The sequence below is a fragment of the Rhinatrema bivittatum genome, chromosome 3, assembly GCF_901001135.1.
Source record: "Rhinatrema bivittatum chromosome 3, aRhiBiv1.1, whole genome shotgun sequence".
NCBI classification, from domain to species: Eukaryota; Metazoa; Chordata; class Amphibia; order Gymnophiona; family Rhinatrematidae; genus Rhinatrema; species Rhinatrema bivittatum.
This window is the reverse complement of record NC_042617.1, coordinates 293,106,414-293,132,558: the sequence shown is the minus strand read 5'-3', so window position 1 is coordinate 293,132,558 and position 26,145 is coordinate 293,106,414. Positions and strand designations below refer to the sequence as shown.

Below are 26,145 nucleotides of genomic sequence, written 5' to 3'. Positions count from 1 at the left end.
GTGGAGACAGGTCCCCAGCATTGGCATGGAACTTTCAGTGGAACAGAAGTAGCACTGAGGAGATGGCAGCGGTTTAGATACAACAGACCCCCCAGGCCAACACTGCCTACCAGCCCAGTTGCATCTTTTCACATGGATGAGACTTGGGGAAAAAGGGGGAGGATAATAATAACACTTGATTAAGCGGGAACTCAAGAGGTCCCTTCTATTCTATATGGTGGTTATACTGTGGGGGCCAATAACCCAATTTGCCAAATACTAATGTTCTTGCTACCTTGTAAAAAATGTATATAGTTGTGTGGCTTGAGACTATTAACCATGAGTTAATAGTGCTGTTTGATGTCCTAAAAGCGATGACCATAGAATGTAGAAATGTATATACTTATATAGTCTAAAAAACCTGTATATATTTGCACATACTGCCAGCCTTGTTCACAGTCCATTTGTTTTCCTGGGGTGAAGGGAGGGAAATCTCATCCACTAACACCTTCTTGCCAGGTAGAGGCACCAGGCGCCAAGAACGCAAGGACCGATGGAGTCTGCCCTGGGGGGGCTCAGACCCAGGAATGCCCCAAGAGGTAAGTGGTCAAGGGGGCGTTATACAAATATAACTAGAAAGAGGCACATTATGGAACCTAGGTGTCGTAATTGATAAGATGATCATGGTTCCTCAGGTTAAGTCCATAGTTCTGAACTCATTTTTTATATTAAAAATGGTATGTCATTTAAAACCACTTTTAAACTCAACCAGTTTTTGTACAGTTCTTCAAGCTTCAATTCACCCTGGAATCTACTTTTGTAATTCTTTATATTCTGGTTTACCTCACAAAATTTTTAAGGGCTCTTTAAATTATCCAAAATGCTGCCGCATGTCGACTTACCGGAGCTCCACTCCAGGAACGTATTTCCCCTGTACTCAAAACTTTACACTGGCTTCCAGTACACTGGAATTTTATATAAAACATCTGTGATTATACATAGCCTTCTTTCTAATGTCTTCTCCCCCTGGATCAGTTCGACACTATGGATCCATACACCTGTCTGGATGCATCATCAAATCAGTTTTTCCTAGATGTTCCCTTTCCAAAGTTCACACGATTATGTGAAACCCATGATCGAGCATTTTACATCTTTGGCCCTAATATCTGGGATTCTCTACCTGCCTCTCTAAGACTCAATAGAGAAACCCAAGATGTTCAAAAACACATTTATTTTCTGAGGCCTTTGCATTAATTTCTTGAGTTCCAGGCTCTTTAGATTACTTTGTATAACTCCTGGAATCTTTTGTAGTACGGCTGTAGCAAGCCGATTGTTTTTCCTTTTCACCGTGTATGTTGTATTGTAACCCGCCCTAAACTTGATTTGGCGGAGTGGGTTATACTTTTAAATAAATAAAGATAGGTAGACATATAGCTATTTATGGATGATTGCTGTTGTACTTACTGTAAGTATACATTGTCACCTGGGAGCGAGAGAGATTGTAGATGCATATTGAAGACCCATAAACAGATACTGATAAACTTGTTGCCTATTTTTTGTGAAGGTATTCTATCAATGACTGGACATGCGGTTGTACTTTTTTTTTTTTCCTAGTAAATTAGGTAATAGTTAGGCATTACTTTGGGGATGATTATATTTCATTTTTGTGGATGGATTTTTTTGTTATTAATATTGTTTGGTCTTGCATATACTTTATATGTATTGGCTCTGTACCTCGCTCAGAGCTTTTCTTGCTATAGCATGTAATAAATAATGATACTGAAACTACATGTTAGATATTGTATTTGGGTGGATGAGTAAGTAGATAGCTGAACCACACATATCACTACATTACTGGAACAAGTGATCACACAACTGTTGATATGCTCATCAAATTCCAGACAGTCTAGAAAGAGACTTTCCAGGGGTGCTGTGATATCTTCAGAAGTAATGTCTCCAAATGGATTAATTTTGTGTATACTTTGACAGAAATGAACCTCACTTGTAAGCCCAAAGTAGGCTAAGTAAGATTTCAGTCCCAAATTTACTGCTAATGCCGTTCTTAATACTTGCATTGTGCTAAAGAGAGCTTCCTCCTGGAGTTCATAGGGTGTTGCATGTACATGCAACATATCTAGATGTGTCTGGAAGCTTTTTTTTTTTTTTTTTTTAATCAAACTAATGGTACCCAATATAATTGGAACAATTTCTATATCTTTCTGCCACATTGTCTTGGTCTCTACATCATTTGGTACTTGAGGATCTTCTCTCTCACCAGCAGTATGTGATAACAGGAGATCCTGGGTACATGCCCTACAGTCCGCATATGGAGAAAAGCTCTTTGCACATCTGGGACCATCATTAATTAAAATTCTATTTCCACTGCAGCAAGAGAGGGCAGATAGAAAGGGATGCATTTATTTATTGCTGGCAGGATCCTCCCTCCGTGGGCTGCTGATAAGGGTTCGTGCACATTCACTTATCAATGCCTTATTAGTGGAGATGTCAAAGTCGGCCGTGTCATTGGGCACAGAATTCCATTACAGTCATTAACAGCTGGCCAGACCAGCACTGACTGATAAAATATAAGAACCGTCAATAACCAGGAAAGTTTAGACATCTGTTTGTCATTATGTCTATTGATATCTGCTCCATCAATACAAGTATTTACCTTGCAGCTGGCAGTGCTGTACAGAGGCTGAAGATTACATAGTCAATAAGGAAAACAATAAGATGAGATCAGGAAGCTTTTATTTTGGCGGCCTGGTGTTTGGCCGGTGGGGAAGCTTCAGTCAGATTTCCAATGTTAGCGAATGTCTTCAAGAGAAAAGCTAGTGATTTATAGTCAGGCTAAATTGTTCTGTGATTGTTGCTGTTATGGCATTGGATATCCCTAGAAACTCACATAAACCAAATATCTCTTGCCAGGAGTCTTTCTTATACATAAATTTTGTGTCACGCAGAATCTCAACAGAACTGTCACCAGCACCCTAACTGTTCAGCTTGGAGAAGAGACGGCTGAGGGGGGGGGGGGGGGGATAGGATAGAGGTCTTTAAGCTCATGAGAGGTCTTGAACGAGTAGATGTGACTTGGTTATTTACACTTTCGAATAATAGAAGGACTAGGGGGCATTCCATGAAGTTAGCAAGTAGCACATTTAAGACTAATCGGAGAAAATTCTTTTTCACTCAACGCACAATAAAGCTCTGGAATTTGTTGCCAGAGGATGTGGTTAGTGCAGTTAGTGTAGCTGGATTCAAAAAAGGTTTGGATAAGTTCTTGGAGTAGAAGTCCATTAACTGCTATTAATCAAGTTGACTTAGGGAATAGCCACTGCTATTAATTGCATCAGTAGCATGGGATCTTCTTAGTGTTTGGGTAATTGCCAGGTTCTTGTGGCCTGGTTTGGCCTCTGTTGGAAACAGGATGCTGGGCTTGATGGACCCTTGGTCTGACCCAGCATGGCAATTTCTTATGTTCTTATGTTCTATCACTTCCATAGTTAGATAGTAGATGATAGTGGATGACGACTAATTGGCATATCTAGTCTGCCCTGTTTTTTTGGTCTACACCGCTGAGGATATTTCCCAGCTGCCAGCTTGATCACTTGTAGGATGTTACTTGTCATTTTCTTCACAATAAAGCTTTCCCTTATACCATTATAAACAAACTAAATAATGCCATCATAACAGACACTACCGGTACAGAGACCTTCATTGTCTTATAAATAATCATCTGGCATAATTTTGAGCATTTTTTGGAAACTTTTTTTAGTGCATATAAAAACTTAACTTTGTTTAAAGAGTCCACATCCTGACACGGTTTGCATTTTGAAACAATGTTTCTGCATCAGGGGGAAATTTTCATTAATGTGACCAATATCCTTCATTTATAGTCCATAACGGCGTTGGCATAGATTGGCGCCAATGTGGACTCTTTAAACAAAGATAAGTTTTTATATGCACTAAAAAAAATTTTTTTTAAATGCTCAAAATTATGCCAGTTGATTATTTATAAGACAATGAAGGTCTCTGTACCAGTAGCGTCTGTTATGATGGCATTATTTAGTTCATTTATATTGGTATAAGGGAAAGCTTTATTGGGGATTATTGTTTCTAAGTTTCCCTTGCTTTTCACGTTAGCACCTAGTGAACTTGTCATTTTCTTGCCGTGCTCTGCTGAGCAGATAAAAGGAGGCCTTCCTGCTGGTAAACCTGTAAAAGCTCAGTTATCATTTCTCAGCTAGAGTTGCCGTCTCTCACCAATAGAGAGATACCACCATGTTCACTATTCCCTCAGTCGCTACTATGTTCTCTTCCACCGCCATCATCACAATCGCATCCTCCATGGCCTCCACTACAGTTGTCATCGCCACACACCATCATCACCGCCACAATAACCATCACATTACTTCCACCATAAACTTCCCTGGAAAGTTTTCAGCTCCTCCAACCCTCACAAATGCATTTGTAATTTCTTGAGTCTGTCTGACTAAAATGGAAAAAGCGCACAGGATATCAGCAGTTCAGATAGTTATTGGTCTGTGCAGGCTCTCAGCGTGGGATTTGTTTTCAGCACGAAAACTGGAACTAGGTTGTGTTTGCGTTCCATTCTCATTTACACTGCGCCACAGTGTTTTGCATGCTTTTTCTAGATCCTAAAACTCATCTTCCCCCCCATCCTCCACCACCACCATCTGAATCATCTTCACCTCCACGGTCATAATATCCTCCACCTTCTCTAACTACACTTTCACTATTACCAGCTCTACCGTCTCCATCATCATTCCCTCCACCTGTACCACAACTTCCTCCTCCTCCATCATTACCACTATCACCTCAGCAGTCATTACTATGTCCAGTATCACCACCGTCCTCCATAATAGCAGAGCCAGATAAATGAGAGTGCAGGGTGGGTAATGCACCAGAGTGCATTTCTTCAGGGTGAGGGTGGCACTTTCTGAGAAAGCTAGTAACAGTGGCAGTCGGTGATGGAATCAATGCAGGGCCTGTGTGCCAGCATGCACTCACAAGGCCTCGTGGAAGCCCTTCCTGTTACAAAGAAAGCCCGTGCCATGGAGCCTATGAGCATACCCTGGCTCACTGACCCCCACGCTGACTTCATCACTAACCACTGCTGCCGCTGCTGGTAACCAGACTCGTGGCTGGCCCCACCTGCAGTCTCTGGTTTTGTAAAACCAGAAGGCAGGGGAGGGAGTGAAGGCTCACTAGCAGAAAGGGGAGGGGTGAAGTGAAAGCTTACCAGGAGGAAGAGGAAAGGCTTTCTGGAGCGTTCCAGGCCATTCTGGGCCTTCGCTTATTTTTAGACTTCATAGGGCTTAATGGTATCCGAGTTAAAATAGGCGTAGGGTCCTTTGTTTTCAATTTAAACTGTTTTTCACCCTAGTTTCAAAAATATAGGTGCAGGCTTACCATGCTTTCCAGCATCTCCTCTCCTAGAAGACCTACGGGGAGAGGGGGAAGAGGAATTGGACCTGAACCATACATGCGGCAGTAAAAAGTAGGGAAGCATGCATGCACATCGCAGTACTGCAGCCACGACCACAGGGTCCATACACAACAGGAAGAAAGAAAGTTGGTGGTGGAGGAGGGAGAGGGGATTCACTGAAGCCAGAGTCAGTACTGGAGTTGCAGCGGAGGAGGGAGGCCAGAGCTGTTGAGGCACCATTCGGGCTGCCCCGGAGGGAGTTCCCAGAGTTGAGAAGGAAAGTCAAAGCTGTCACTGGAGCCACTGCCAAGAGGGAAACAAAGGGAACTTTGTCCTGGGAGGAGGGAAGGACACTGGGATAGGTGATGGAAAAGGGAGCTGCTGGGGAGAGGGAAGGAAGAGAGGTAAGACACTGTGATTTATGCACAGAAAACCCGATTTGGGTAGAAAACCTAATTTCTGCATAAAAATTCTGTTTTCTGCGCAGAAGACCTAAATCTAAAGTACAGGACACTGGCACCATGACTGCCAGGTTCAGGGCCCCCATAGACTATAAGCCACAGGAACTTTGCTCCCCTCTGAGCAGCTGTGAGCGTTAAGGAAATGTGTTAAGCCTACATACCTCTCTGCGTGGGGCAGAGGTACTAGCTAATGCCTTCATTAACATAAGATTTGCATACAGGAGCACTAATTTGTACACCCATTTTTTGTGTGCAAAACTCTTGTTAAATTGGGAACAAAATTCAACACACACGACCACTCGCTAACGTGTGTACAGCCCAGTGCATCAGGCCCCATAGGAGCTGCGAACTGTGAATCTGCTTTGCTACAAATTGTTGCCTGCTAAGTGTCATACGTTTCTGTGGATCTTATGTAATAAAGTCTTTTTTTTTTTTTTTTTTTGCGTAAATACAGAATGGGATACATATTGTTTTTAAATAAGGCCGAATGACTGAATGGAGTCTGCTACCACTTAGCATTTATATAGTGCTACTAGGCGTACTTAGCATTGTACCGCTAGACTTCTTTCGAGTCATTTCAAGAAAAGGGGAGGCAGGAGACAGTTAAAGTGGGAAGTCATGGAGGATTCTTTGGATATCTGGGAAAAAGAAACAGCTATTCTTTTAACTGCTGTGATAATACACATAAGGAGGAAAAAAAACTTTTGTCTTTGGCGATAAATATATTTTACTGTTCTTTCTCATGTTTTTCTGTGATATCATCAAATAGTTTTTTTTTCTTTTCATTTATTTCTTGTTGATTAATAAGATCCTGTTTTGTGTCTGGATTTCTGTCAAGCCTTTCAAAAATTAATTTTTTTTTCCTTTGCTGAGAAGACAAATTTTTCTCTAACTCTGCTTTTAGCAATGCAGAGCTGAACTAGCCAGGTTCAAACTCTTCCAGATGGTGCAGTTACTTGACAAGTCTGAATAAAAACCAGACTTCAGCACAGCAGGCTGCCTGATCTCCCTGAAGGCCCGGCTCACACTTTAGGAGGCTCACCAGGAGGCTCCAGTTGATCAGGGAATGGCTGGGCCTTCCAGGCCTTTTTTTCTCCTCACTGCATGTAGGGACTTGTAGTTTTACTTTTCCTAAGACAAGACTGCAAATTCACTTATATAATGCAGTGGCATAGCCAGCACTGAATTTTTGGCTGGGCCCAATGTTAACATGGGTGGGCAGTAAGTATACACATCTGAGCCATGGTAATTACGCTGTTATTGATAAAAAAAACTTTAGCATACACCCAGCAGAAATTATCCATTTTTTTTAGAACATCAAACAACAAAATCAAGAAATACAAATCATTAATTATATTAGTAAACCATACTAATAATAAATATTTCAAATCATTTGATGATTAAAATATATTATAAATTTCCCAAAATACCAGTAAAATATTTCAAAACAGCAGAAAACAGGTGACAACTACTGCCATCGCTGTGCGGGAAAAATGCTGCTACAGAGCCTGGTGTAGGTTGCAGCAGCTCCACAGGCCCGACACTGATCCTCGCTCCTTACTGGTCCTGCCGCGCTGAACAGATGGTGCACAATGCAGTGCAGTCCTGTCCTGTGCCATGTGCTGTGCCACGCCACGGGCCATGTGCTGTGCCACGCCAGTCCGGATGCTTTTACTTCCTCCTAGGCCAGAACCTACCCAGGTGATGCTACTGGAAGCACCTCCACTTTTTCTGGCGGGCAGCTGCGCTAAAAGTGTCCCATCAGCTGCTGATTCCCAACCCACAATTCTCTTTATTTTGCTGCTTCCACAGACTCCTTCATTTTCTGCTGGGTGCTGCTCTGCTGCTGATTTGGTAGGCAGCTTCCTATTGGCTCTGAAAAAAAAAATGGGGTGGGCCTGAGCAAAAAGTGGGTGGGCCATGGCCCACCCAGGCCCACCCCACTGATGTAATGAGATGAGGAGTTCTGACACCAGGTCCAAATAGACTTGTCCTGGATGCATCATGTTTCTCCCTTTGTCTGTCATTCTAGAGTTTCTGCCTCAGTGTAACTCGGAGAGAGAAGGCCTAGTGAAAAATGCCCCCCTTTCTACAGGACCCTTTGGCAGATGCCCCAACAAGATTCAAGAATCTTTATTAGCATGACAATTTGTATATTTTGCCAAAGTAATGTATAAAGAAATAAGTACACAGTACTGAAACAGACAATTCCTGGGTTCTGGTGTTTGGTCAGCGTTGTCTCTGCTTAGATTAGATTAGATTTCTGACCATAGCAGCTGTTTTTCAGATTTCCTCCAGAATGATATGGTGTTTTTCCTAGTCCTTTTTGTGAAGAGTCTTATTCTCTCTGTCAGCTTTGGGAAAAGGAGGAAATGCATTTCTATTGGCGTCTGGCTTTTTGGGGTTTCCAATTCAGTTTTTGTCAGCCCGTTTCTGTTTTTAGTCTGTGGTCCCTTATTCTGTATTTGGGGAAAGTCGGTCTGTGTCCTGCGCGCATAACTGAGGTGAGAGATTCTGCTAGTGTGCATGGCATGCTGTCTTTTTACATACATGTTTTATCTAGTTTGGCTAATGCATGGTTTTTGGCAGCAGAATTGGCCACACCATAATGACTGTAATCTGTGAATCTGAAGGCCATGGCAAGGGCCATAAGCTGTTACTGTAAACATTCATTTATATGGTTCTTTTTGTAAACATACTCTTGCAGACAGCATGTCTATATGTTTTAATTCTGCCAATAAAAATGTGTTAATGTAGGAGTAAAGACCGCAATAAAAGTTCAAGTTTAACCTGAAATTGTTATTGCTCTTTGTCCTGCCAGACCAGTCCAGACAAGTGGGTTGTACACTTGCACCAGCAGCTGGAGACAGAGAACAACTTCCTTTTCTGATGTCATCTGGGCTTATATATATATATATATATATATATTTTATTTTTTATTTTTTTGGGGGGTAGGGGGATAGCGGGATAAGTTGTCAGTAGTTCTCTCTCTCCAGCTAACGGGGATTGTTTTGGGATAGCAAAAAAAGTAGATGGGGCAACAACCCGTGGGTGGGTCAGTTTCCCCAGGAAAGAAAAGTGAGCTGAGGGGGGGCAGGGAGAAACTCCAGTTCCCGTTTGGGCCTGGTAGAAAAGCTGTGAACTGCAGTCTGCATCGTGCTGGACACGCACGAGGAGTGAGAGAAGCGCCGAGAGAGTGGAAAGTGGTTACGGCCTACGGAGAGAGGTAGGAAATGCCCGCAGGGTGGCAGTAGGAAGCAGGGCTCTTTCTGCATCAGCTGTGATGTGCTGGAAGCACCCAGTGGAAAACAGGTATGCAGGGGCGGGCAGAAATGCCAGTGATGTACCGGCATCGGGGAAAGAGCCAGTGCTCGCCCAGAGAGAAGCCCGAGGAGAGGTGGCTCGAGATAAGAATATCGGGGGGGAGGCCAACTCGGGCGAGGATGCAGGCCCAAGTCGAGGAGGTCAGGGCCACGGAAAAACTTGCGGCGACATGGACTTTTCCACGGAATTTATTTTCCTTATGCATAAAGCTTACAGAGAATGAAAGGAGACACTGGAGTAGTTAATAAATAGCTCTGGTCTCCCCTGGGCATGCCTAGAGAGGCCCAACTGAGGGTAGAAAGCTTCCTCGCCCCACGCCATTCCCCTTCGGTGTACAGTGCTCAAAACGGGAGGTACAGAGAACCTGAAAAGCCCTCAGGGCTCTGGAGAAGACACGGGCGGTGAGCCAGAGTCAGATGCTGCAGTTAGGCTCTTTTGCAGAAAAGAGCTGAGCACCCTCAGTTCTAAAGCGGATATAGCATATAGATATAGCAGACGAATCCCCACCGTCCAGACACCTACGCCACTGCTACTGTCCTCGATTCATGGCAAGCCATTACCAGGCGAAGTTACCCTCTCAACCACGCCAATCCAACTTCACACCGGGTCATTGCACACAGAGACCATTTCCTTTTTGGTCTTAGATAAGGCCATACACCCTGTGATGTTTGGACTTGCCCCTTGATTACAAATGCACACGCCACACTTTGATTGGAGCACCTTACAGTTGGCTCAACGAGGCAAATCCTGCCATGGAAAGTGCTTAGAGGTTGTGACTCTGATGCCGTGCCTGACCACTACCACTTCCCTTCCGGGCCTTCCAATACAGTACTCCTTGTTTCAGGGCGTATTCTCCAAGAGATCTGCAGATACCTTGCCGCCTCTTCGCTCATTTGATTGTGCGATCAACTTGCTGACACTGAACCACCCAGGGGAGGGGTGTACCCATTTTCTGTGATGGAAACGAAAGCTATGTCTGAATATATTCAAGAGAACTTGGCAAAAGGCTTCATCCGGCCTTGTAAATCTCCTGCCAGAGTCGGATTCTTTTTTGTGGGTAAGAAGGACAGTTCTCTTCGCCCATGCATAGACTACTGCGGCTTAAATGAGAACACCCAGAAGGACCGATACCCATTGCCACTGATCTCTGAACTTTTTGATAGGCTCCAAGGAGCCAAAATATTCACTAAATTAGACCTCCAAGGAGCGTAAACCTGGTCAGGATACACCGGGGCGATGAATGGAAAACCGCATTTAACACCCGCGACGGCCATTTTGAATATTTAGTAATGCTGTTTGGCCTCTGCAACGCCACAGCAGTATTTCAAAATATGATGAATGAAATCATCAGGGATATGCTTTACACCGTGTAGTGGTATACTTGGATGACATCCTGGTTTTCTCGCAAGACCTTCAGAGCCACCAATTGGACATCGCCAACTGTTATGGCTTCGAGGTGTTTGAGTGGATTCTTGGGTACTGTGGGTACTTGGGTACTGTGGCTCCCCACGGGGAGGAGCCCCGTGGGGAGCCACAGTACTGGGCTAGACTCAGGACGTACAAACACAGAGTTTTGTCTTTTATTGTACAGCTGATATATACCACCAGAGGTGGCAGTAGTGAGTTGATCCAGAGGAAGCAGTCCAGGGACCCTCGGCAGAGGGAACCCGTCTCACCAAGATGGTATAGGGATCTCCAGGTGTAGGTTTCCCAGCATGGCAGAGCTGTAGATGAGACAGACAGAGAATTAGATTACTCACTAGATGATAGCTGTAAGGTTGATGATTCCACCAGGCAGAAGTAGATGGTAACAGGCATCGAGGCAGGGAAAGCAGGTCCTAGAGGAGCGAGTACCTGATCCCAGTAAGGCACCTGAAAGAAAGCAGAGGGCCACCAAGGAGCAGGTACCCAGGTTAGAGTATACCCTGAAGGGCAGAGAGGGCTTCCAGTGGCAGCAAGGAAGCGACAGAGTAGCTTAGACCGAACGAGTCCAATCCTTGCTAACTCAATGAGCTAGCAAACAAGCGTAGGCTAAATACCCGGATGGTGTGACGTCACTCGAGGGGAATGCCCCCAAGGTTCCCGCCATGACGCGGATAAAGACGTAGGTGGCGTGCGTGCGTGCACCCTAGGAGGCCCTTAGAAGAAACATGGTATGAGGCTTTGCCATAGCCATTCCGGGGATGCCGGAAGACAGGGCTTACAGACGCGGCAGCAGCCATCTTCCCAAGGCTAGCGGGGAGAGCAGAGAAAAAGGTGAGGCACAAGGGTCAAAGCCATCTGAGACTGACGGACGCAACACCAACGTCTTACAAAGACTGAGAGACAACCAGTTATATGCTAAACTGGAGAAGTGCTCTTTTTACCAGGAATCTGTTCCCTTTCTAGGCTATGTGGTCTCCAGCAGAGGATTTCAGATGGATCCCCAAAAAACGAAGAGCATTCGGGACTGGCCACAAGCCACCGGTCTCAAGGCCCTGCGAAGATTCTTGGGTTTCACCAACTATTACAGATCGTTCTACTCTACGGCGATGACTCAAAATGGTCTCCTGAAGCCGTGACAGCCTTTCAAAGACTTAAAGAGGTAGACGCGTCTGACGTCAGGGTGGGGACCGTCCTCAGTCAACACTCTGCCAACCACACATTTCACTCTTGTTAATTTTTTTCCCGTTGTTTTTACCCCATGGAGAGAAACTACAGAATTGGGGACAAGGAACTTTTGGCAATAAAGTTAGCCTTCGAGGAGTGGCATCCATGGCTTGAGGGAGTGCAACATCAAATCACAGTCTACACCGACCACAAGAATCTCGAGTACCTTCATCATGCTCAACGCCTGAATCACAGGCAGGCCCGATGGTCTCTATCTTTTAACCGGTTCGATTTTCTCATGTGATACTGGCCAGTTGAGAAAAATACCCGAGCTGATGCGCTGTCCTGCTTCTGAGTCTCAAAAGATGTTCCAGATACTCCACACCACATTATTGACCCTAAAAGGGTGCTCCTCTCTGCTACACACACGGTTCCCGCTGGGAAAACTGTGGTTCCGCAACCACTCAGAAAGAAGATCCTCAAATGGGCACATGACTCTTTGCTCGCCGGCCATCCTGGGCAAGCCAAAACGCTGTCCACATTACAAAGGTTCTACTGGTGGCTGACTATGAAGAAAGACGTCCATGCATATGTAGAATTGTGCCCTACCTGCGCTCATCAAAAACCACCAGCAGGCCGCCCTTGGGGGCTTCTTCAACCACTCCCTGCACCTAGCGAGCCATGGACACATATAGCCACGGACTTCATTGTTGATCTACCTCCGTCCAGTGGTAATAACACCATATGGGTCACCATCGACCGCATTTCAAAGATGGCTCATTTCATGGCGCTACCTGGACTGCCTTTGGCCCCAGAATTAGCGAAACTATTCATCCACCACGTCTTTCGCCTTCATGGCCTACCAAGACACATCTTCTCGGATCGAGGGGTCCAATTTACAGTGAAATTCTGGAGGTCATTGTGCAAGATGTTCAACATATCTCTGGATCTCACATCTGCCTACCATCCGCAGGCCAACCAAGAGGACAAACCACACTTTAAAACAGTTTCTTCGGGCGTATGTAAATTCTAGACAGAATGACTGGTCTGAACTGCTCCACTGGTGTGAGTTTGTGTTAAACTCACACCAGTCGGCTTCTACTGGATCTTCATTCTTCCAAATCATCTACGGACGACAACCATTACCTCCTCTTCCAGTACCTCTGTCGGTAATATTCCCCACTGCACAGACTTTGGCACGTGAATTGCACCAATTCTGGAAGCACACCAAACAGCTCCTCCAACAGGCTGGTCAGAAGGCTAAAACATTCTACGATGCTCATCATCGGGCAGCTCCTCAGTTGCATCCTGGAGACAAAGTGTGGCTCAGTACCCGCTTCATTAGCCTGAAACTGCCTTCCGCTCGATTTGCACCCAGATACATCGGCCCATTCTCGGTACTTCGCCGCCTGGACCCATTTATTTACAGCCTCCAGTTACCTCCTTCACTTAAAATCCACAACGCCTTACACATCTTTCTCTTAAAGCCACTCATCCTGTCGGAGTTCTCACAAAAACCACCTGAACCTCAACCTCTCGCAGCTGAAGAGGACATCACTTACTAGGTCGAGGACATCCTGGATGTCAGATAACGCGGCAGGCGTTGGGAGTACCTCATCTCATGGCATGGTTTCAGTCCAGAGGAGAATAGTTGGGAACCAGCGATCAATATTCTCGACAAGGAATTGATCAAGCAATTCCACAAATCTCATCCTAGGAAAACAAAACCCCCGGGGAGGGGCCCTAAGAAGAGGGGTACTTTTCTGCCCGTCGGTCGCAGACAGCTGCGACCACTAATGCTCACCTCTTTCTTTGCTGCCTTATCAGTATTGGGGAAAATGGCGACCTCTGCAAGTGATTGCCGACCTGCTTGGTATTCCCAGGACAGCGTGGGCACTGCCGACTGCCATATTGCCCCAGGAATCACATAGGTGCGCGCATGCAGGGGCCACTCTTGTACACATCATGGCGGGAACCTCGAGGGCGTCCCATCCTGATGACATCTTCGTTCTGCTGTACTTAACCTGACTGGCCCTGCCTATCGAAGAGTTAGCAAGGAGTTCCCTTTTTGCTGAATCTGCTCTTGCTCATGGACTTCCTGTTCCTGCATTCGGTGTGAGACGCCTTGGGTACCCACACCTCGGGAGCCCTTCCTTGACTCTGGCTATCCACTCCTCGGACAGCCTTCTGTCTTAGACTGCTGCCTGTCCCACTCCTCGGGACCCTTCCTGGAACTACCCTTCAGTGAGTACCTAACTCCATGGATCTACTCTACCAACTCTTGTGGGATACTCTCTGGTGTACCTTGTTCCTTGGACCACTACCGTATTCTCTCTAGTAGGAGCTACTCCGGCGTACTCCTTGTTCCTGTGCCTCGGACCTCATACCATCTCTGTGGGGAATCCCTCTGTGTACCCTGCGCTGCAGGCCACTACCATACCATCACTACGGAGAAATTATCTGGTTATTTCCTGTGCTATAGGTCACAATCATATTATCACTACTGAGAGACTCCAGTGTACCTGCACTGCAGGCCACGACCTATCACCAGTACGAACAGTCTTCCTCGGCGTACCCTGCCCTGCGGGCCACTACCGGATCTCTTTCTCTGAGGTATTCCCTCTGGGTATAGCCCTCTACTCCGACATCATCACTTCTCCTGCACTCTCGCTCCACAGGCTGTGTTCTTCTATCTATCTAATAAAGACTTTATTCCACAGCTGTCTCTGACGTCTGCTGAGACCACGCCTCCTGACAGTGAGGCTCGCAGGGCTCCTCCCTGTGGGCGGTGACACCTCTCACCTCGGCCCAGGGTCCACATACTAACAAACCATAACAGTATTATTGTTTGACTTTCGCTTTCTCATCCACTAACCTAAAAAAAAAAAAAAAACATGAGAAGAATACACAGTTAATTAGATCCTTACTGAACTATAATATGAAGGGGATCCTGGAAGAAGAAGAACAGGAGAACCTGTTCGTAGACTGGATGAGTACATAAATTGGTGTTTTTCTCTCTCCCATCTTCTTGTGTAGAATGGGCAAAGTTGAATCAGTAACATAGGGAAAAGCTAGGGCAAGAGGCAATTTGCAAGTTATCCCGCTATCCCAGAATATAGAGGCTCAGATGACCTTAGAAAAGGAAATTGTTATCTGCCTCCACAGAATGTAATCCACTTATTTGGACTGATCTGTCAGGACTCAAGGAAAGGAAATTAACAGGTAAGTTTAGATTTCATCTTAAAGCATTGGTACAAACAAAAAGTTTACTTTAAATAATTCATGGAAGAATAATCCAAACTATAGGTACATGATGTTGAGTATCATCACCCAAGAAAAAGATCTTAGTGTCATTGTGGACAATACTATGAAATCCTTGACCTGGTCTGCAGTGGTGGTCAAAAAAGCAAATATAATATTAGGTATTATAAAGAAAAGAATGAGAAATGAAATGGAAGATATCATAATGCCTCTATGGTGTTGTTGCACCTTGAGTATCATGCACAATTCTTGTTGCTCTATCTCAAAAGAAGACATAGCGGAACTAGAAAAAGTACAGAGAAGAGCAACCAAAATGATAAAGGGAATGGAATAGCTTTCCTATGTGGAAAGACTAAACAGTTTAGGGCTATTCAGCCTGGAGAAGAGATGGCTGAGAAATGATAGAGGTTTATAAAATAATGAGTGGGGAGGAATGGGTAAACTGGGAACAGTTATTAACCCTTTCCAATGGTTTTAGGACTAAGGGGTCATGCCATAAAACTAACAGGTAGCACATTCAAAATGGAGAAAGTCTTTTTTTTTTACTCAAGGCACAATTAAACCGTGGAATTTGTTGCCAGAGGAGGTGGTGAAAGCAGTTAGTGTAACTCGACTTCAAAAGAGTTTAGACACATTCCTGAAGGGAAAGGACATAAACCATTATTAGACCTGTAGACTTGGGAAAGCCATTGCTTATTCCTGGTTTTTATTAAGAATTATTGGATCTATTCTTTGGGATTCTACTGGGTTCTTGTGACTGTGGTTGACCACTGTTGGAGACAGGATACTGGTCTTGTGGACCTTTGATCTGATCCAGTATGGCATTTCTTAGGTTCTTATGTTCAGTTGGCAGTTAAAACAACAAAACCTTTAAAGTCCCTTTTTCTTTTCTGCTTTTTATTTAATTCCAGAGAAGGTAAGAGGTAGAACTGAAGTGCGGACTCAAAGAGATTTTTTAAATGAACAGTGGCTATTATGAGAGATGCATATTTCTTGTTCAAAAAAGTAGGTATATATAAAAATCTATTGGAGAAATAGGAGAGGAGATCCAGCAATACAATCCAAAGAGCGAGGACCAGAACAGAGCTGTGGCCAAGCTGATATTTAAGAATCTAGTTAGTAAGGATGCTTGCTAAGTTCAGTGATTGTTCAGTAATAATTTTTTTCCCCATTGGTTTTCGTCCAAAGTAATCCACCTAAACAAGGCTGGTAGAAGCCCTAGGCAGACTAGGAGGCCACCTAGAGCACCACAGTTCTGGGGGTGGTGCGGTGATGGCATTTCCTTCTTCCTGCCTGCACATGCCTGGAAAAGGAAGTGGTGTCATGTGGCTCGCCTGGGTGGAAGAAGGAGATGCCATCATCACCGCTGGCAGGAGGAGCAGAATCAGCTCAGGCGGTTGGAAGAAACAGGAGGCAGAACAGCATCGGCCTGCACGGCCAAAAGAAGGAGGAGGAGCCAGAGCAACACCAACCCCTGTGGCCGAAAGGAGGAGAAGGGCCTCCTTCAAAAAGATATAAATAGGGCTTCAGATGTCTGTTATGATGGATATGAACACACAATGTCTGAGTTAAGTATAATTTATTGACTGAATGCTTTGCACGTTTATTCAGTTTTGGTGCTTGCAGTACAGTACATTGTTATTGTTTATGTTTATACAAAAATTCTATAAATAAAGAGTTACAAAAAAAAAAAAAGGATATAAATAGGATGGAGTTGGTCCAGAGGGTGGCTACTAAAATGGTCAGTGGTCTTCGTTCTAAAGCATATGGGGATAGACTTAAAGATCTAAACATGTACATCCTAGAGCAAAGGCGAGATAGGGGAGATAGGATAGAGACACTGAAATATCTCAAAGGTTTCCATGCATAGGAGGTGAGCCCTTTTCAATGGAAAGGAGGCTCCAGAGTGAGGGGTCATGCAAAGAGGTTGAAAGGGGGTGGACTCAGGAGTGATCTCAGGAAATATTTCTTTACAGAGAGGGTGGTGGATGTGTGAATAGGCCTCTTAATGGAGGTGGTGAAGACAGCATGGGATAAATACCAGGGATCTCTGAGGGAGTGATGGGAATTATAATGCTAAAGTAATTGGATGGCTGGGCAGACTGGATAGGCCACACGGTCTTTTTCTGCCGTCATGCGTCTCTAGGCAGAGCAGTGTCGTCAGGAGCAGTATTGGCCCTGCAGCCCCCCAAAAAATGAGTCCCTTCAGCTGTGGGGGCTGAAGGAGGAGACTTTACCTGCCATCAGGTACAAACTTAGATTGTAAGCCCTCAGGGGATAGGGAAATACCTACAGTACCTGAATGTAAACCGATGTGATATCTCAGATCGAATGTCGGTATATAAAAAATAATAATAATAATAATAATACTGCTGCTATTATTGCTTGTGCTTGCCTAGGGGCCAGGGAGGGAAAGGGAGGGAGTTTGTGTGTGCGAGTGCAAGACAGGGCATATGTGCGAACATGGAAAAGAGAGGAGACAATTTGTACGCAACAACCTTCCTCTCTCCGCCTGCTAGTACACAACAGTGTCAGGGCATCTGGAAATCAAACGTCCCCAGGTATGGAGAGTGGGAGATTTTTTTTTAATCCTTCTTAGTTTTAATTATTGGTATTAGTTGTTAAAACCCATCCAAGGACGGGGAAACAGTGTGAAGTGTAAGAAGTGTGTAATTGAGATGTGTGGTAGGTAGAGTCACAATCCCACCACCTCTTTCCCTTTTCCCCCCTCTCAAAGCCCCTCTGAGCCCTCACTCTCGCCCTTTCACTTCCTCCCCCTCCCTCACCGTGGCTCTCTTCTCTGCCAGGAACCCTTCACTCACCTTGGTTTACTCCCTCCCCTCACTTACCCTGTTTCACTCCCCGGTCAGTTAGTTCTCTTCCACCCACCACTCTCTCCAGGCTCGCCCCCCCTCCCCATGGGGCTACTATTGGAAAATCAGGAAGAGCATGGCCTTGCAATGCCTCCAGTACATCCTCCTTCCTCCCCTGCTGGGCACGAGTGTGGTGCTTTGAACCACGGGGTTCATTCAGATCCCGGCTAGAGAGGAGGGAGGACCCCCGCTGGAAACACTGCAAGGCCTCAGGCCTCCTCTTCTTACTGTTTGGCCGAAAGTAGCCCGTGAGTGTGTGTGTGTTTGGGGGGGGGGGGGGTGGAGGAGAGGGAAGATTGCACTGTTGACCATCACCTATGTGTCTCTTCTGAAGCATGTGGGCGGGAGCAAGTTAACGTGCGTCCACTGCCACCAATGTGTCTCTTCCAGGGTGGGTGGGCAAGCGAGGGAAAATGTACTGTTCCACTGCTTTCAATGCTTTTGGTCTCGGAGTGTCCCCGGTCTCCCGTGGAAGTTGCCCAGGACTGACCAGTTCTGAGGGAGAGAGGGGCAGAGCTGGAGAGTACAGGGGAGGGATGATCGGAGCTTAAACTGCAATCTGGCAATGCCTAGATTATTTGATAGGCCTGCTGTTTTGAAATATTGTATTGGTTTAATTATTGGTTATTCTATTTATCAGCTGTTCTGAATTTTGTTATCAGCATAGTTTTACTATTATAGATATTTTATGAGTAATGGTGATGGTTCTGTTTTTCCATTGTTGAACTGTGCACAGAGTCTGGCTTGTTGCAGTTTCCAGTTCAGTTTATGTCTGCACATTTCTATTTATACTTTATGGTCTCTTTTTTTCTGTATTTGGTGAGGGTCTGTCTGGGTTTTACATGTGATTGAGGTTCTATGTAGGCCTGTGTAGTCTGCCATGTTCTGTTTTCTAAATAGGAGGTGTATTGGTGTTTAAAGTTTGGTATAATATTTGCATTGTTGCCTTTTCATAGGTAGGATTGTTACTGCTTGAGTTAGCACTGTTTTGGTATGGGACTTTTTCTGCATTGTAATTTGCTTTGCTCATGGCTTTGTGAGGGCCAAACCCACTCCCAAGATGCATTTCAATAGCCCTAATACCATATGGATTCAAAGTGTCTTTCTTTGCAGAGCTTTCTGATTGGCACCACAGTATTATGTATGCAAATGTAATATACATGTTGTAAGTGATTTTTTTTAATCTCAGAAGACTGTACTTTGAATGGCTTTTTTTATATAAAATCTATTGTAAATGCATAATTTTTAACTGTTTGTGAGAGGATGGGGTGCAAGGCTGTAAGGTTCATCTATTCTAGACTAGTGTCTATACCTAATACCCTTGCACAGATTCCACACCTAAATCTGAATTTTGATTAGTTTGCAATATATTTTCTAGGATCTGATCTGAACACACATTAACCTAAAAACAGCTCCCACCAAAATTTGCAGCATAAAACTCCTTAAGACCTTAAAGTCTGGCGAAAAACATGATTATAGCAAGCAGGTAAAAGGCAATGGGAATTTTAGGAGAGTCCTAGCCCTTTAAATGCTCTGCGGGCGGGAGAGCCGGAGCTCCACGCATGCGTGCCTGATTGATGAGGTCCATCCTTCTCCCCGGAGGATCCAGTTTCCATCATGGCACCAATCCAGGAGCAAAATCTTTAAGGAAAAAAAAACTTGGACTTCATTCAACAATCTATCAGCAGCATCAGCTCTGGGAGAAACAGAAAAATCAGGTCACCTGAAGAGTGAAGGAAAGTGATCTGCAGCTAATAAGTGCAATGAGGTCCCTGTAAAGGCAGGAGCAAATCAGGTACCTTTGCTGGGATTATTAATGAGTGCTTCTTGACTCCCTTCTATTACTTCTTTCAAATCCAGCTACTGATCGCCCTGGAAGGAAGGCAGCACAGCCCCGTGAAACATACAGATGTATTAAAAATCTAAATAGTGTACATGCAAAAATAATATACAGTGATCGGGGGAGGGAAGAGTCTTTTACCGGATAAAGTTAAGAGGGTGGGTGTGTGGTTTTTTTTTCCAGGGATCCCATCCGATTTTTACCAAAATGTCTTCTGGATTCCAAGCGGGGGTGGGGGCGGAGGTCTTCAGTTCGGGGAAAAGTGAAAGTAGAAAGGGGAGTGCGTGTTAAAAAGCTGCAAAAAGCACCGGGTTCTGTGGTGTGTGTATTTTTCTCTTCTTTTTTTTTTTTAATCAGATCCGTAGATCGATCCAGTGTTTACAAACTGGGACAGCGTGCGAAAGAGCAATGTGCAAAGGGGAAATTAGCACATTTATTTTTTTTTTAATTGGCAGGGCAGGGGTCCTGCAGACTTTGCTATCAAGCAGCATTTTTATTTATAGATCGGAGTTGTAGAATCGTAATTTTTGTTTCTACTGGTGCCTACAACCGGCGGAATTTTTTTTTTTGGAGGGATATGCTCAATTGAATTACTTTGCAAACAGGAAGAAAAATAAGCCAATTTTTGACATTATAGAAACTTTATGGATGTCTAACCCCATGCCTGCACTAAAGCATTTAACCCCGAGTTAGTACAAATTTAATTTTTCTGCTAGGATTTCTGCTTGCAGATTCCTCTTATAGCTCTTAGGTTTTTGTTTAGCTCTAGAATTAAATATAGACTGCCCCCAACTTTTATGTTTATTTTTGCTTTTTTTTAATTTTTATAAATCATTGTAGTAGTTGTGGATGTGTTTATAGCTTACTCATAAATACATGAAAATGTTGCTTCTGATGACACAATGGAGTGAGTGTAACCCACAAAATCACAATTTATATTTACAGAATTTTTTTCATCTCCTATTAGAACTTCATTTTTTTTTTTGGCTTTGTTAAAGAAAGAGAATCTTCGAAGTAAATAAGTTATGATGCCGCCTCCCCTAAAAAAAAAGAAAAGAAACTGCAAATGCACAATTATGTAATGGTGCAATTGATTACATGCCGGATTCCTCATCAATCAGAGGATGAACTCGAGCAGGGAGGGAAATGAAGTTGGAATCCTGCATTTGTGTAATTACAGCGTGTGCTGCTCTTAAAATAGGGGACAAGGGTTGCACTTGCACCGTTCAAAAACAGAAAAACAAACTAGATAGTCTCATACAGCTACCCATTTCTTATCTTTTACATCACTTTTACCGTTCCTAGATCTTTTTTTTTTTACACCCTATTTTTAGGTGTATTTCATCAGTGGAAAGTGCCTACTGCTGTCGCCCTATCTGTCAGAACATATGTATGGGATGGGGGCCCTTGCTGTGGGTGGATCTGACTGGAATTTGGTAGGGGAGTCCTATGTCACTGAGGTTCCAGCACTGCTGCTATATTCCATTCAAATCTGTCCACTGAGTGGCCCTACCACCCCGTAGCTGAGCTGGCCGAGCTGTTCTGAATCTGCAGAAGCAGAAACATGCCTTCCTGCCAGGCTCCAGCATGTATTGTGTTTCAATTTGTTTATTTCATATGTTTGCACATTTTGGGAATGATTTTTTTATTCTGCTGCTGGGTTTTTTATTTTTTTTTCTTCTGCTTTACATAGATTTGCATGATGTCTGCCACGGATTTTGATTGAGATCAGTCTAGCAGTGCATTCTATTTATTAAATGTGGAAATAGCTATTAAGGATATTTTTTAAAAATTCATTCAAAACTTAAGATTGCAGGGAGTACATAAAATCAAACTGAACAGGGTGGATGTTGTTAGTTTTATCCAGTAACTGAATTATTGAAAAAAAAACCACCCTAACATTTTGCAGCACCAGTACATGTCCACAATGAACTTTTTGCATTTTTTTTTTCAGGGGCTATATAGCTATTCTTATTTTGGTAACCCCTAGTTTGTATTTTCATAGCTGCTTGGGGTTTTGTGGTACCCTCAGCATGATGTCAACATGTGGTGGAACAAGATGTAATAGAAGGGAGATAGTTTACATTTTAGAGGCAAGCTTCATGACTAGTTGCCCCTTTCAAAATATGTAGCAGTTGATGCTGTTGTTTTAGAAGTTATTGTTGTGCAGTACACAGCTTCACAATTACAGCTTCAAAAGTGACTGAAATGATATAACTTCATTATCATGCTAGACCTGTCCAGAAAAGTGAGTTTTACTCTACCCTCCTGGCTAATGGAGACAGAAGACATGCTTTTTTCTTCATGACATCATCACCTGATAAAAGGAGGTGTGCAGCCTGTGTCCTTGTCAGTAGTTTCTGTCTCTAGCAGGTGGTGGAACCCATTTCAGAAAATGGACAGGTTATTCGTACTGTTTGGCAGCTCCTGTAGGGGTAACAGCTTGCAAGGCTTCTGGCAGATGGGTCAAAGAGGGGTTTGCATTGGCATACTTGCTGAAGAACTGATAAGTGCCAGAAGTGCTCTGTGCTCCTTCTACGAGGGGCTAGGCATTGTCATGGGCAGAATCCTTTGCAGTGGCTTCATAGAATATCTGTAAAGTGGTCAAATGGGTTATCCTTGCATTTGTTTGTTAAACATTACAGACTGGACATACAAGCCAAGACAGATCCTGAGTTTGGGGCAGGCATTCTCAGAGCAGCCCTGTCTTCCACCTGGACTAGTCTAAGCTTGGGTAATCCCCACTTATCTGGACTGGTCTAGCAGGATAATAAGGAAGGAAACATTTTGTCATACCTGTTAATTACTTTTCCTTGAGTCTTGCTAGACTAGTCCAGGGCCAATCTGGTGATGTAGTAGTTCCTTGCTTATTCTTTGGGAGGCATTGGGATTGTAGTCTTCTCCTTTGGGAAGCAGTTGGACCCACTCTTTGTTCTTCTTCCACCTCCTCACATCTTTCCTCCTGCCTAGGGGATACTAGTAGAGGTTCCCTTCTGCCAAAGGTAAAGATAATATTGGCTTAGGGGCTCATGGCATTGCTTTGACAGAAGGTTACTGGCAAGAGCCTGGGCTGCACTTTCTATTATCCAGTCATATCATATAGAAAAAGGTGTGTCCTCTGTCCCCATCAGCTGGAGGATAGAATACAACCTACTTGTCTGGACTCGTCTAGCAGGACTCAAGGAAAGGAAATTAACAAGTTTGACTAAGTTTCTTCTCTCAAGGGTTTCCACAAGCCAGTTAAATCACCGTGGGTTGTACACAGAGGAGGGGATCCAGAAATTGAAATAAATATTGCATGGGTCTTGGGTGATTTGTTGGTCACATTAAGTCCCCAACTTGAAGTGCTATGCATTAGTTTCCTGTTTTTCTGGGATGTTAAGAGTCCCCTTAGGGAATCCAGAACGCTTCAAGGCATTGGTTATTGCAGCCCTGTGGCGTGCTCAGCTGTCATCCACCAGCCCTGAAGAGATTGCACTTTTTAAGCCTGTTTGAGAAGTTACTGTAGCTAATTCTGCAGGACAGTGGAAAAAAATTGCCTTTCCAATCCCAGATGTAGCATTCTCAAGTCCCTGAGTATATCACCAAGTTACACCATTTGGTGATTCTTGCTAACATGGCTGCTCTCAGGGGTAAGTTTGCATGTACCCGTAGGAGGATATGTTGTCTTTTAAGAGTGAATGAGCAAGAAGCTTTTTTATACTGACCACAGGGATATTTTTTTTTCTGTGATTGCATCATGAGCTTGCTCTGCGGCTGTGTGTATTATCTAGTGTGACTTGGAACCTGCAGTCAGTCGGTGTAGCTGTCCTTGAGGAGGTACTGTTGTACCGAAGCAGTGCCAAAGATTCATCATAGATTAAATTATTCAGATACAGGTTCAAGGGTTTCGCCCCAGCCCCTGTCACCTGGGGCACTGAACACCCCAGCAGTGAACCACGCACAGTCCAATGTAATGAAAGAGCATACATTGGCCAGAAAAATCGGTTGAAAGCCACTTCTGAAACAGAAGCTTTAGAGGCACAGCGTCTCACCCACCCTCCCATGCAAGGAATTCCTGTTCTGAGGACATGCTTTGCTTGTAGGAACAGTTTTGTAGAATCCCAAATCATTCTCCCCTCTGCATCCTGAGCAGTATTTCAATAGACTTTTCCCTGAGGGGCTTGGATAGGATCGTAGTGGTTTTTTGTTTTGGTTGGGTTGGGTTTTTTTTTTTTTTTAAATGGCTGTGTATGGTAGCAGTCAAAGATATTGGGCAAAATGTTAGTGCCCAGTATCATGCAAATGAGAGAGTTCTGATGTCTAATCCAGCTTCTGTGATTCAAAACCTGGCTCCAGATTCAAAACCTGCACAATTGTCCTCTTTGTCTCAGGGTCGTAATTGGGGAATAATCAGGCACTGTATTTCAAGGTGCCCTTTTTTGTAGCAGTTTGAGCCAGTCCGGATTTTAGTCTGAACTTAATCACATCTGAAGAGGTAAGGAGCTCAGAGCAATACCTCTGCAGGTAAAAAAAACAAACAAGAAACCTAGATCCTCAGCCTTTGTCTCCATAAGCACTAAGTAAAACCAGGAATGGCTCAAACTGCTACACACCGGGAATCTTCAAATATCCCTTTCTAACTGATTTCTGATTATCTGCAGGACGACTTACAAAATGTGCAGAAGCAGCTGGAAAAACATAAATCTACTTATTTCATTGTGATGAAGTTCAAATGGCAGTGGAAAAGATTTGTCTCTATTTTGAGCTGTTGGTGAATAATTAGCTAAGGAATTGACGTATGTGTTTTTGTGAAGTCATCAAAAGAGGGACAGCACAGTACAGATGATAGTGTGGCCTTTCCAGCTTGTGTAATGGGCTGAGTTGTTGTTGTATTGTTTCTGATGTCATAGGTTGTTTTTTTTTTTAGTATTGGGTCCTACATGCTTCATGATGTCATCAGTATGGGACAGCCTGTGCCATTTCTGGAAGGGGGAGGAGGAGAGCTCGTGGTGCAGTTCTCATCATTCTTTGCAGATTTTAAAGCAGCACTTTAAAATCGAATGCAGGTAGACTTGCAAATAAACATTTTCGCTGCTTCCTCTTCCTTGCTTAAGGAAATCCTCCCCTTTTTCTGAAATTATGCTTTCCCCTACACACTCACTACCCCTCTGCTTCCGTTAATGTGAGTTAGATTGATTGCCATGGCATCTCTAGTTGGCTGTGCCGTCCCTCCTCCCTTCTCCTTTTTGATTATTTCATGACACAGATTAATGGAAGTTGCTGGGTGGGTGGGGGAGCAAAGGGGTAGGCAAGGAAAAGGCGTATTCCTGGTTGTTGGGTTTTTTTTTTTTAGCTTTGGGCTTATTTATTGTCTGGTCAGGCTGCATCTGATAAGTGGGAGTTAGGACAAAGTTTCTCTTTACAATTGAAAATTTGCTGTCCATTCCGCCATGGCCTGAAATATAATATGGGATGCTAATAGTGAAAAGAGAGAGCTGAAATGCTGTCAGGCATTTCAAACAGCAACAAAAACACAGTGGTAAAAGGGCTTCCAAGTGACCCGGTTCTTGCAGGGTGACTTGAGGTCAGTTCTGGTTTCTGAATGCCCAGTCCCGGTGCCCCGTGGTCTCTGTTCCTTCTGAAATCGGCTTTATATGTTCCAGAATGCGTTAGGAAATGGGAGGGTCAAAAGCCAGGACTGGCTGCTAGGGACGGGTGCCACCCATGCTGTGCAGTTTTCAGGTTGGGGGCCATCCACAGTCCAGAACTTCTTGTGGGAAATGAGCAAGCCATTGAATCCTGTAAATAGTTGAAGCCTGTAAATAGTTACTCATTTTCCAGGTTATTTTGTTAGTTTTTGTACGCATAGTTCCTGTTCTATGTAAAGGCATTGCTGAATAGTTACAAGTTATATGTAAACCGATACGATGTGCAAACGGTTATCTGTACATAAAAAACGTTAAATAAATAAATAAGCCAATAAATAGCTCAGGGCTGACCCAGAAGAAATGGGGTCGTCCCCCCCCCCCCCATCCTAAACAGAGAGCTTCAGAGGGGGTTGCCAGACGGTACAAATAAACTCTGCCCCACAAGCACTTTCTGTTCAAAACAAATAAACTCCACCTTTTATTTTTTAGGTAGGATCCAAGTGCAGGCTTTGAGCTATCAGCTGAGGATGGTTTTTTTTTTTCATAGCCTTTTGGCTGAGATTGAGATCCTCGTGCAAAATATGGGATTAACGTTCCACACTGCACTGCCCTGTTAGGAGAACGGTGAGGTAAGGACCATTACCGAAGCAGGAGGCTCACAACCCCCCCCCCCCAGCGTAAAGGAAAAACTGAAAAATAGGATCCCTTGTGACAAATTGCTTGCGTGCCTCGGCATGTG

General features: G+C 44.1%; 1 protein-coding gene across 2 annotated transcripts in view; it reads left to right on the top strand.

Moving 5' to 3' along the window:
- Window positions 1-19,546: 19,546 nt before the first annotated feature.
- FIGNL2 (fidgetin like 2) overlaps window positions 19,547-26,145 on the top strand; it is a 107,198-nt gene continuing 100,599 nt past the window's right edge. For both annotated transcript variants that reach the window (XM_029594970.1, XM_029594969.1), the window contains exon 1: window positions 19,547-19,731. The gene's annotated coding sequence lies outside the window, so the exon portion shown is untranslated. The remainder of the gene's footprint in view (window positions 19,732-26,145) is intronic.